This window comes from Propithecus coquereli, unplaced genomic scaffold, assembly GCF_000956105.1.
Source record: "Propithecus coquereli isolate 6110/MARCELLA unplaced genomic scaffold, Pcoq_1.0 Scaffold124, whole genome shotgun sequence".
Lineage (NCBI taxonomy): Eukaryota > Metazoa > Chordata > Mammalia > Primates > Indriidae > Propithecus > Propithecus coquereli.
In genome coordinates, this window is record NW_012136525.1 from 4422350 (window position 1) to 4432519 (window position 10170).

The following is a 10170-nucleotide window of genomic DNA, read 5'->3' on the forward strand; positions in this document are numbered from 1 at the left end:
CGGACACCCCTGCCCCGCCCCCCACCCCACGCCTCTGCTGTCACGGCCACTCTGATCTGAAAGTCCGGAATCCTCATCCTGAAACTTCCTCAGATCCAAACCTCAGCCCCAAGGTCACCGACAGACTTTGCTCTGTCCTCTGTCTTCCTTTTGAAAAAACCTCTACAGTTCAGCATGGACAAATATAACAGCACGAAGAGGGAAAACTGATATCCTTGGTAGTCCGTGAGCCAGGGATTAAACCACGACCAGCACGCACCACTACAGTCATCAAAAATTCACCAGGTGCCTGTCTGCAAAAGGCACCACACTAATTCCTCCAACAGGAGAATGTCCATGTGGCTTCCTTGTGCCCTCCAAGTTTTTATTAATGTGCTTATTAGGTAAGAAATGTTTACTTCCCTGTGTTTAAAGAGAAGAGTGAGAAAATATAGAAATCTTAGCCTCCCTCTTTCCCCATAAGGCGAAATTTCAAATAATAAGCAGATCCACAGCAGATGGACTGGTTTTTAGCACTCCTGAGGGGGAGAGGATGGAGTCAGTCTGTCTCTGTCTCTCTCTAAATCTAGAGAGAACGTGAGCCAGCAGGAGCGTGTGTGCATGCGCGCGCACACGTGTGTGTGTGTGTGTGTGTGTGTGTGTGTGTGTGTGTGTGTGTGTGTCAGAGAGAGAGAGAGACCTGGAGGGGCGGGGGAAGGGCTGCAGGGAAGGAGGAAGAGGGAGGAGAACCAAGGAAGGGAGAGAAGGAAACAGCAGCAGCATAGGAGCGAGTTCGAGGAATATGAGGACACGGAGGTCTAGCCAGGGAGAAGTCAGCCATGGGGAGAGGAAAGGAGAAAAAAGAAAGTCAGGAGACAAAGCAAAACTCAAACATAAAAGAAAGAGTTGTGAACTAAAATAAAATATTATGCCCTCCCCAGCTGACTGAACGTACCTCCTCCCCGCCAAAGGGACCCCAGAAATACCCTAAAACCGAATCGTGGCCACGCGGAGGGAGGTCAGACCTGCCTCATCATGCCCCCTCCCTTCTTGGGGACATCCTCTGTAACCCACTGACAGGCCTAAGGCTGTGCAAGACAGACCTGCAGGTCCTCGATTTACACAACAAATACTTGAGTTTGAGTACGTGGCCCTTGGCTGTCTCTGATTTACGGGTTTCCTGATCTTAAAACATTCCAATCCTATAGACAAAGTTTCATTTCTTTAACCAATTACGAATCAGAGTCTTTAAACCCACCTATAACCTATAAGCATCCCCCCTTCGAAGCACCCCACCTTTTTGGGCCAAACCAATGTATTTCTTCCATGTATTGATTCACGACTTTACATGTAATTCTTGTCTCCCTGAAATGTATAAAACTGCCTGTAACCCAGCCACAGCGAGTCCACTTGCTCAAGGCTTCCTGGGCGTGCCTTGGACGATGGTCCTCAAACTTGGCTCAGAATAAACCTCTTCAAATTATTTTACAGAGTCTGACTTCTTTTCCGTTGACAGTGTTAATACAGGAACTCACTGATTCCAAATTAACAGCTACCCACTTAATTGGCTGTGTGAATTGAGCACTTCATGAGAGGAGACCTTCAGCAAAGCCAGCTCACTAACAAGTGCTAGGCAGGATTCAGGACAATGGGGACCGACTTCCATCCAGGTGGCCCTGTTGAGCACCTTTCATCCTGGGACTGTTCCTACATCTGTGAAGGAAGAGAGTTAGACTAGCAGAGCCGGATGTTTCGTTCCAGTCCTCACTGTCTATGAGACCAAGAACAAAGCTACCAGACACCTCAAGCATTCAAAGAAGCCACAGACAGTGCGATGGCTTTGTGACCACACCTGCCCAGCTCTCCCAGCGAGGGTGGAGCTGCTCCTGACCACAGCCAGGCTGCTACCGTCAGGGCAGAGTCCTGAGCATGGGGCTTTGGGGACACCACACAGCACTGCCTCCTGCCGACACATGCTCTCCTCGCAGAACGCCCTTCCCGACAGACCGGAGACCTGCACGTCTCCCCCCAGGCCCTCCTGCCCACGCTTCCTCACGCACATGCCGAGTCTTCCTGCCTCCAGCTGTGCTGTCTGAGTGTTTCACTTAGGGGTTCCTCGTTTTGGGTTTCCTCTCTGTGGCTTTCCCCTACTACCTTGCCATCCTAAGCGCACTCGGAATGTTCGGATGCCGCCATGCGCAGCTCTGACGAGCCCACACATCCACTTCCCTATTGTCTGACTGCTTGAGTTTGCTGTTCTGTTACCCAGACTGTTCTGAGAGAAGGCAGAGTGTGGTAGTTAAGAATGACTCCAGAGCCAGACAGCCTAAATTCTAATTCTGGCTCTTTAATTCGCTAGTTGTAGAACCTTAAGCAGGTCACATGAACTCTGTGTCTCAGTTTTTCCATCTGTAAAATGGGGATGCGAATAATAAGACTAACTTCCTGGGCTGCTGTGAGGACTGAGAGAGTGGCTGCACAGCTTAAGAACGGTATGTGTCATAGGCTAAGTGCATAGTGAACGTCAGCCCTGTGGGCTAAATTCTGACACCCTTTGTCCCCAGGCAACGCCACCAAAGACAGCACTTCCTAGCGTCCTCTTTGTGTTAGAAGCCAAGCACCCACTTGAATCACCCTCCACGTCCACCCTGTTCTGCGGCCAAATCCTTTGTACGGACCCCACAATTCGCCCAGCTCCATCAACAAGCTGACGTAAGTAAGCGCAGCTTGCCGGAAGAATAACCCTGCACGTGCCCGTCCGCAGCCACCACGCTGCGTCCGGCTGAGGAGCGAGTCACACACGCCTTCTCTCACAGGGGCGCACGTCTCTGCTGTGATCCACTGTTACCCTGCATGGTTTTCCTCCCTCCGCTCTCTGCCTGAGGTTTTCTGGCTGCTTTCTGCCACAAGCTCTTTACACGTACCCCATGGCTCAGCTCCGCTTCCTCTTGCATTTTATCATTCCTTCTCAAGATCCGCACCAGAGAAAGGGCAGAGGAAGAGCCAGCTCCCAACCACGGGTTTTGAGGGGACTGGCCTGGCGTCCCAGCCCATCATGAACTGTCCTATTCCATGCACCAAATTGCACTTATGTTCCCATGGCAATGGGGGCCCTTGGCTGCTCTTTCTAGATGACCTTGACCACCGTGGGTAAAGGCTCTCAGTGCATCTGGTTTTACCCCACCCTGCTCGACATGGTGACCAGGAGGCGTCTGGAAAATCATGGACAGCCCCCAACATGTAGAAACGCCTCTGCCCACGAAGCCCTTCAAGATCAGCCTGGTGCCTGCCTCTCCCGACTCATCCCCTCGTTCCCCTCCTCCCTCTGCCGGACTCCCTTCCCTGACCTTCTACTGTACCCACGTGGAATTTCCAAATACCAGCAGCTCTGCAGCTGCTCCAGGGGCTCTCACACTTCCGGCTTCACACGTGCTCTCCCCTCCCTGAGGATGTCTGCCAGGGCCACTCCAGGTTATGCTGTGGCTCTTCACATCCTCTGAGAGGCCGTCTTGGTCCCCTCCGTCCTGCCGCCCCCCCACCTCAGCCAGCGGCGGCTCTCCTCTGCCTTCCCATAGCACCCACATGCACGCCTGTTCTGGAACACACCACACAAAATTGGAGTTGTTCCTCTTAAATTCTCTACTCCACTTAGAGCTTTCTGGGGGCAGAGACTGTCTTTTCCATCTCTAAAGTCTCAGGGTCCCCCACAGTCACTGACACTCAACGAAGAATGTCCTGGCTCGAGTGAAAACGGATCTGAGTTGAACAGAATTGGACAGAGCTGGATTTTCTGCAGGCCTAAGAACGAATACAAAAACACCCCGGGCAAAGCAGAGGGCTAAGAAATGGGAGTCAGCAGGTGCGGACAGGAACGCACAACACCCGACTCTCCGCCTTGCGGCGCAGCTTCTTCGCTCCCTGGCGGCCTGCGCAACCACGGATGCCGAGCGACTGAGTGGACCCCACCGTGCTGCGAGTTACCTGCTCACGGATAAGCACGAATGTACGTAGTTGCTGGTCTCCACTCATACTTGGCACATCCTGGAGGTTATGAGGCTGGCGTAAGCTTCCTGTGGGCCAGTAGAAGTTCTGGGCTTGCCTGCAAGTTTGGGTTAAGATTGGGGTTTGGGGTGCTAGGCAGCCTCCGAGAGTCTGTAGGAGAATCTGCTGACTCTTAGCAAACCACCCCTTCCAGGCTCTTTGCTCCTCCACTCCTCATCTTTATTCGCTTTTGCTTCCCGGCCAGATGCAATAACTTGGGCTACAGAAGCTTCTAGGCTCTTCTTCTGCATCCCAGTTATGTCTTTGGGCCCCTGATGCCCCAGAATCCCCCTCTCAAGATGAAAGGACAAGCAGTGCATCATGGGTCATCAGTCAAATGAGCCTCTCAGGGTCTCAAGGACCTCATAGAGACAGAGCCAGGCACATGCGCACGCACACAAACACACGCACCTAAGTGAGATTAAAAAAACAAAAAATGCACACATAGTAAATGTTTCCAGTTTATGCAAATTTCCCTAGATATGCTACTTAGAGAGTCCCATCCCATAAATCATCTGGACAAGAAAAGATCTTGGGAAGTAAAAAAGGTGCTAAAGGCACCAATCACCTCCACAACAAAATTCTAAGAAACTGCTGATGTTGCTCCCGGTCCTGGCTCCCAGCAGAGCAAATGCTAACCTGCAGCATCCCACAGCCAAGGACCAAAGTCTGTGCTCCCCGGCCATAGGGGAGGCTGAGAGCTAGGCACGCGGGCTTCTCCTACAGTAGGGGAGGCCAGGCAACCCTGGCCTGGGTCTGAAAAAGGAGGAATAGAAGGTTTCTAGGCCACATCTGAAACTAGAGCTCACCTAAATGGACTTGACAAATCAGCTGTGACTTGGAGGAAAGAATGACCTTCAGGCAGGAGACTGGCCACGACCTCTAGCAAGAGGTGACAGCTGAGGCAAAGGCCTATGGCAAGTCGTGTCACACAGAGTCAGCAGGCATGGCACACTTCTCCCAGTGCCTGGCCCTTTCCCCAGAACCCATGGTCTCCTCCAGGGCCCAAGATGGGCTCCATTTGTGATCACAATTAGGCCTGTTAAGATGGAGAAAGGAGTGAGAAGCGGAGACCCCAGCTAGACCATAGTAATAACACCTAGGAATTCTGGTGGCTTCATGACATCTCAACTTCCAGGATGTTTTTCCTTGCTTCAGGGCTCTTTGGGTAACTATTATGCGTAGTTAACATTTATCAAGTGATTACTTGTGCTAAGCGCTGTGTTAAGTAATTTATCTTTATCTGGTTTGATCCTGATGAGAACCTTAAATGTTAGACCAAAGACCAGAACCCAGGCTGGACTGCCTTCAAGGTCTGTGCTCTTAACCAGTAGGGTTAGGAAGGAACGGCGGGTCACGAAAGACAATACTAATGAGCCACCAACAAAAGACTGTGCTCCAAGGGGCAAGTTTATACAAAATCATCCAAGTTCTCTAACTTCTGCCAACGAAAAACATTTGCAAGATGGTTGGCCTGGGAAAGGGTACAGTCTGTGGCCAGGAAACAGAATTTTTCCCTAAATGAAGATAACTGGCCCCCACAGGACACAAGTGCTGTGCCCAGGATGTTTGGAAATATACCCTTGACTGGAAGTAGGAGACATAAGGTTGAGGAGAGGGTGGGAAGGGAAGAGAAAAATATCGATATCTTCATTTCTTTTTTATTAACACTTTGCACAGAAAGAATATCAAATCATTTCCTCCCTCCTCTGTAACAAACACGAGGCAGAGACCACAAAAATCGAATCCAGCCGAAAAATACTTTCCAAAGGAAATAATCACAATCACAGAAATGTATCAGGCAGGAGAGATTTGGAGAAACATCAAGAAAGATCTAAGGATAATGATATTGGTCAGCAAATTAGATACAGCATTGCAATCCAATAAGGCAGCAAAATTCAATGCTAATGACTTGCAAAGTTTCCTGGGCCAACGTGTCAATCACACTATGGGTTAGAAGAGTAATGAGCTTCCTGTTTGTAACCCTGGTGGTTCACAATTATAGTCCAACGCTCGATTTGAGCCTTGGCTTTGGAAAGTTCTAAACAGACAGTCAATGGTCCTAGGAGGAAAAGAGATGGAACTGGGGATGAGGAGGAAAGATGTAAGCAGACGGTCAGCAACACTGAAACGGCTACCGACAGGTGTGGGTGGGTAGTGGGTGAGCTGAGCAAACGAAAAGAGAGGCTGAATGTTAAGAGGGAAATAGCAATATTGAAATTGCGTACCCAGTGGAGTAGGTACAGGGTAAGGCAAGAGAACCTCGGGCCCCCAACACTCACTGGGGCCTTGAGATGCTATTCGGCCCCTTCCCCGTGCTGGGTTCAAGCCATCTGCCCCAGAGAGAGGAACACTCTTTCACTTCTTAAAGGCTTTCCATGCAAGTGATTTTATACCTTTCTTCAGAAACCGAGGCTAACTTCTTATCATTCTTACACGCAGAGAAATGCCTTCTTGGCTTGAACCCAAATCCTTCTTCCTCAACTCAAACCACTTCTTTTTCTACTGCCTCCAAAAGAGAATGATAATTTCTTAGCTTCCTTCATGTAAAAACCAATTTCATTCTTGAAGTCTAATAAGTGACCATTCAGTGTTCACTTTCTCCACTCAACAATCCTCATTTCTCAACTTTCACACTTACCATTTTCTAACTCTCTGCTCATTTTTGGATTTTTGAGGAGCTTGGATCAAGGAGCTAGGAAGGAACTTAAAAATCATCTAGCTCATAGCTCTGCCATTAAGGACCAAAACATGTAACCAAGAAGTGACCCACCATGCCCTTCTAAACCAAGGTTTCTCAACCTCAGTACTAAGTACATTTTGGCCCAGATACTTCTGGGGTGTGGGAGGGGAGGCTGGCCATTGCAGAATAGTTAGCAGAATCTCTGGTCTCTACCCACCAGATGCCAAGAGCATCACCACCGCAGTTGTTACCACCAAAAATGTCTTCAGACAATGTTAAATACCCCCTGAAGGGCAGAGTCAGCCCAGGTGAGGCTGTATCTCGTGCAATCCATCTCTTCCCTCTGACTGTGCAGCCTCCAGGTACAACCCAGGATCAGAACTACCAGGGCAAAGTCCACCCAGGACTTGTCCCCACATTCCAGCACAGTGCACTTCTGAGGTCACATGGCTGAGACACTGGGTTCATCTCCTTCTTCCAACAAGTCTGACTGGAGACCGAGTGGCCAGGCTAGCACCGTGCTAAGTGCTAATGGCAGAACCAAATAGAGCTTTTCTTTTTTCAGCCTCAATAGCAGTGCACGGCCAGATTAGTCCTTGTCTTTCAGGGGGCTCATGTCCTCTAGAAACAAGAGAAAAACACAAGCTCACTTGGGGAGTACATGTGTGTAAGGCAGCGGCCAAGCTCTTCCCATCCCAGCTTGGTGCTTGGCTCACCATGGAGCACCATGCCACAATTGCTACCTCTGTGCAGCTCTTAGAACTAAAGGACTCTGTGCCCAGCATTTACCACAATCTAATTGTTTAAAATAGTCTTTGTGAGCCTGTGCAATGCCAACAGTTAGCTTCCATCGGTCTCCATGGCTGCACAGGACTAAACTCTATGCAAAAGCTTTGGTGCTGGTGGCTTTGCAGAATGGTCAAAGGACCGGGTCCCTGCTCTGGCGACGCTTGCCATCTTGTTAGATGGCACACCAGGAAAAGCAACAAAACCAAATCCATAGTGCACTGTGCAATAGCCACACCATGGCTGGCATCACCACACTCTCGGCTGAAGGCAGGAGTGGAGGAGAGGAAGTTGCTGGCCTCCACATCTCTCTCGGTCACCCACGAGACTGCCAGTTAAGAACCCCACAGCTCAGCAGAAACCCGGGACTTAAAATTCAAATCAAGCCAGGTCCGCGTCCCCCAGTTAATGGTATGATAACACACATTATTGCTTGTAATAATTATTAATTCTGATTAGTAAGGTGCTTTTGCCCTAATTAACCTTTAAGACTTTCCCACTTAGCTCATTCATCCAAAGAGAGTGGGGAAGAGGTGGGCTGGTTACCGGTTTGCAGTCTGAGGTTATCAGGAACAAAGTGATTACCTCTTCAGGAAGACAGCGAATCAACGATCTAGATGTCTCACAATTTCTTTCTTAACCTAAAGACTATGCTGCTTCAGTGAGGAGCTATTGTTTGACACACATGTCCATGCACTGTAAATTATCACATTGGTATTATCTCCAGGGACAGTAATTGCCACGTCTAAACAAGTGGCTAGTCCAAGTGCAGACTCCAGTTTTGTGTGAACTCCACCCGACCCCAGATGTCCGGCACTGCTTTGATGAAGCTTTTTTAATATATATAAGATAGTCTTCACAAATACATCATTTTCAACAAAATATAAAATTTGCAGTCACTTCTCTAGTGGGAAAAATTAATCTATGTTTTGCCTCATTTACGATTTAACCACCAAACAGTGTTTTGTAAACTATCATTTGGTGCTGAGGGGCCCGTGCAGCCTTAACGAGCTTTGGGGAAACTTAAGTTTTGGTGGTTTTTTTCATATAGTAATTTCATATAAGGTAATACCAATAGTACATAAGGTTTAGAAAAGAGAGACAAACGTGCCTAACCCCATCACCCTGACAAAACATCTGGGGTTACCCCTTCCCATGGGGGATGAGCACCTTTTAAGGAGAGATGCTCCTCAGTGGAAGGATGTTTATCCAATCGGAATTTTTGGAGGGGGACATTTTTTAAGCTGGATGCTTAGGCCAGCTGAAAAAAATCAAAGCGCGTAACAGCCCAAATTGGAAACTGCATTTTGAAGGAGTTTAGGGAAAACAGCCTGCCCATTGCTGTGCTGAGAACTCATAAGCCACGTGGTGAACCACAGAGTCCGGAGGCCACGTTGCAGGACAGACCTGCTCCGAGTTTAGCTGTCTCACAAGGCAGGATGCAAAGTAAAACGTTGCAGAAGTCTTTTCTCTACAGCACAGAACAGAGGTGCGGCCGCCATTTCGCTATTTAGAGCATCACAACAATGTTCAGAATAACTGAATCAGCTGTGGTGAGAGCACAAAGGCTACAGGACGGGCGAGAGCTCTATGGTTCATGAAATGTACCGAGACAACCAAATCCAATGCTTTAATCCAAAAATGTCATCTCCTAAACATCAAGACCGATGTTCTCAAGTCTTCTTTTTGGTCCTGCATGCTGGCATGAACTGGCTGAGTCGAACTTAGGTAAATGGAGGCATAGAAGTACTCCAGTGTCCAACCAGGTCTCCATTTTCAGTGGTTGCAAGAACCCCATCTCAAACACATGAATTTTCTTCCTTCTTCTGCCCCCTCTCATTCCAGGGTCCTCTGTCTACCATGCTTCTTTCCATACATTCTAAAGGATTACGCACGTTTTTGCCTCATTTACAATTTAATCACCAGACAGTGTCTGGTAAACTATCACGTGGTAACGCGAAGCCTGTACAGCCTTAATGAGCTTTGGGAAAACTTAAGTTTTTGTTTTTCTTTAATATGGTAATTTCATTTTACAGTAATATCAACAGTACATAAAGTTTAGAAAAGAGAGAAAAACATCCATAATCCCACCACTCTAGAAAAACATCTGGGGTTATCCCCTTCCCATGGAGGATGAGCACTTTCTAACGAGATGCTCTGCAGCTGAGGGATGCTTCTGTAACCAGAGTTTAAGAGGAGGGCTAAGGACCAGACCCACCTAGGATGCGTTTTAAATCCATGTGCGCGTTCTTACACGTGCAAGCTGAGACCCAGAGCTCCAGCCCCACTGCGAAGTCAGTATCCCCAACAATGTTTGAGGTGATTGTTTCGGGCTGGTTGCCTACATGGAGCCAACATATTTCTCTCTCTCCACCTCTCTCCCTCTCCCTTTCTCTCGCTCTAACCAAAATACCATTTGACTTTTTACTCTGAAAACAGAGTAGAAATGCCAATGTGTAAGTACAATGTATGCCTAAAAATACTGGTGGACTTAAATTTTAAAATGGAACGAGTAACCTTATATTTCAATAAATGAAATGCCATAATTCAGTTCTCTGAAGATGAAAAAAGGTAACACATTTGATTAAGTTTTCATGATTTTATTTCTTAAAAAAGTGCTATACCGGCCGGGCGCGGTGGCTCACGCCTGTAATCCTAGCTCTCTGGGAGGCCGAGGCGGG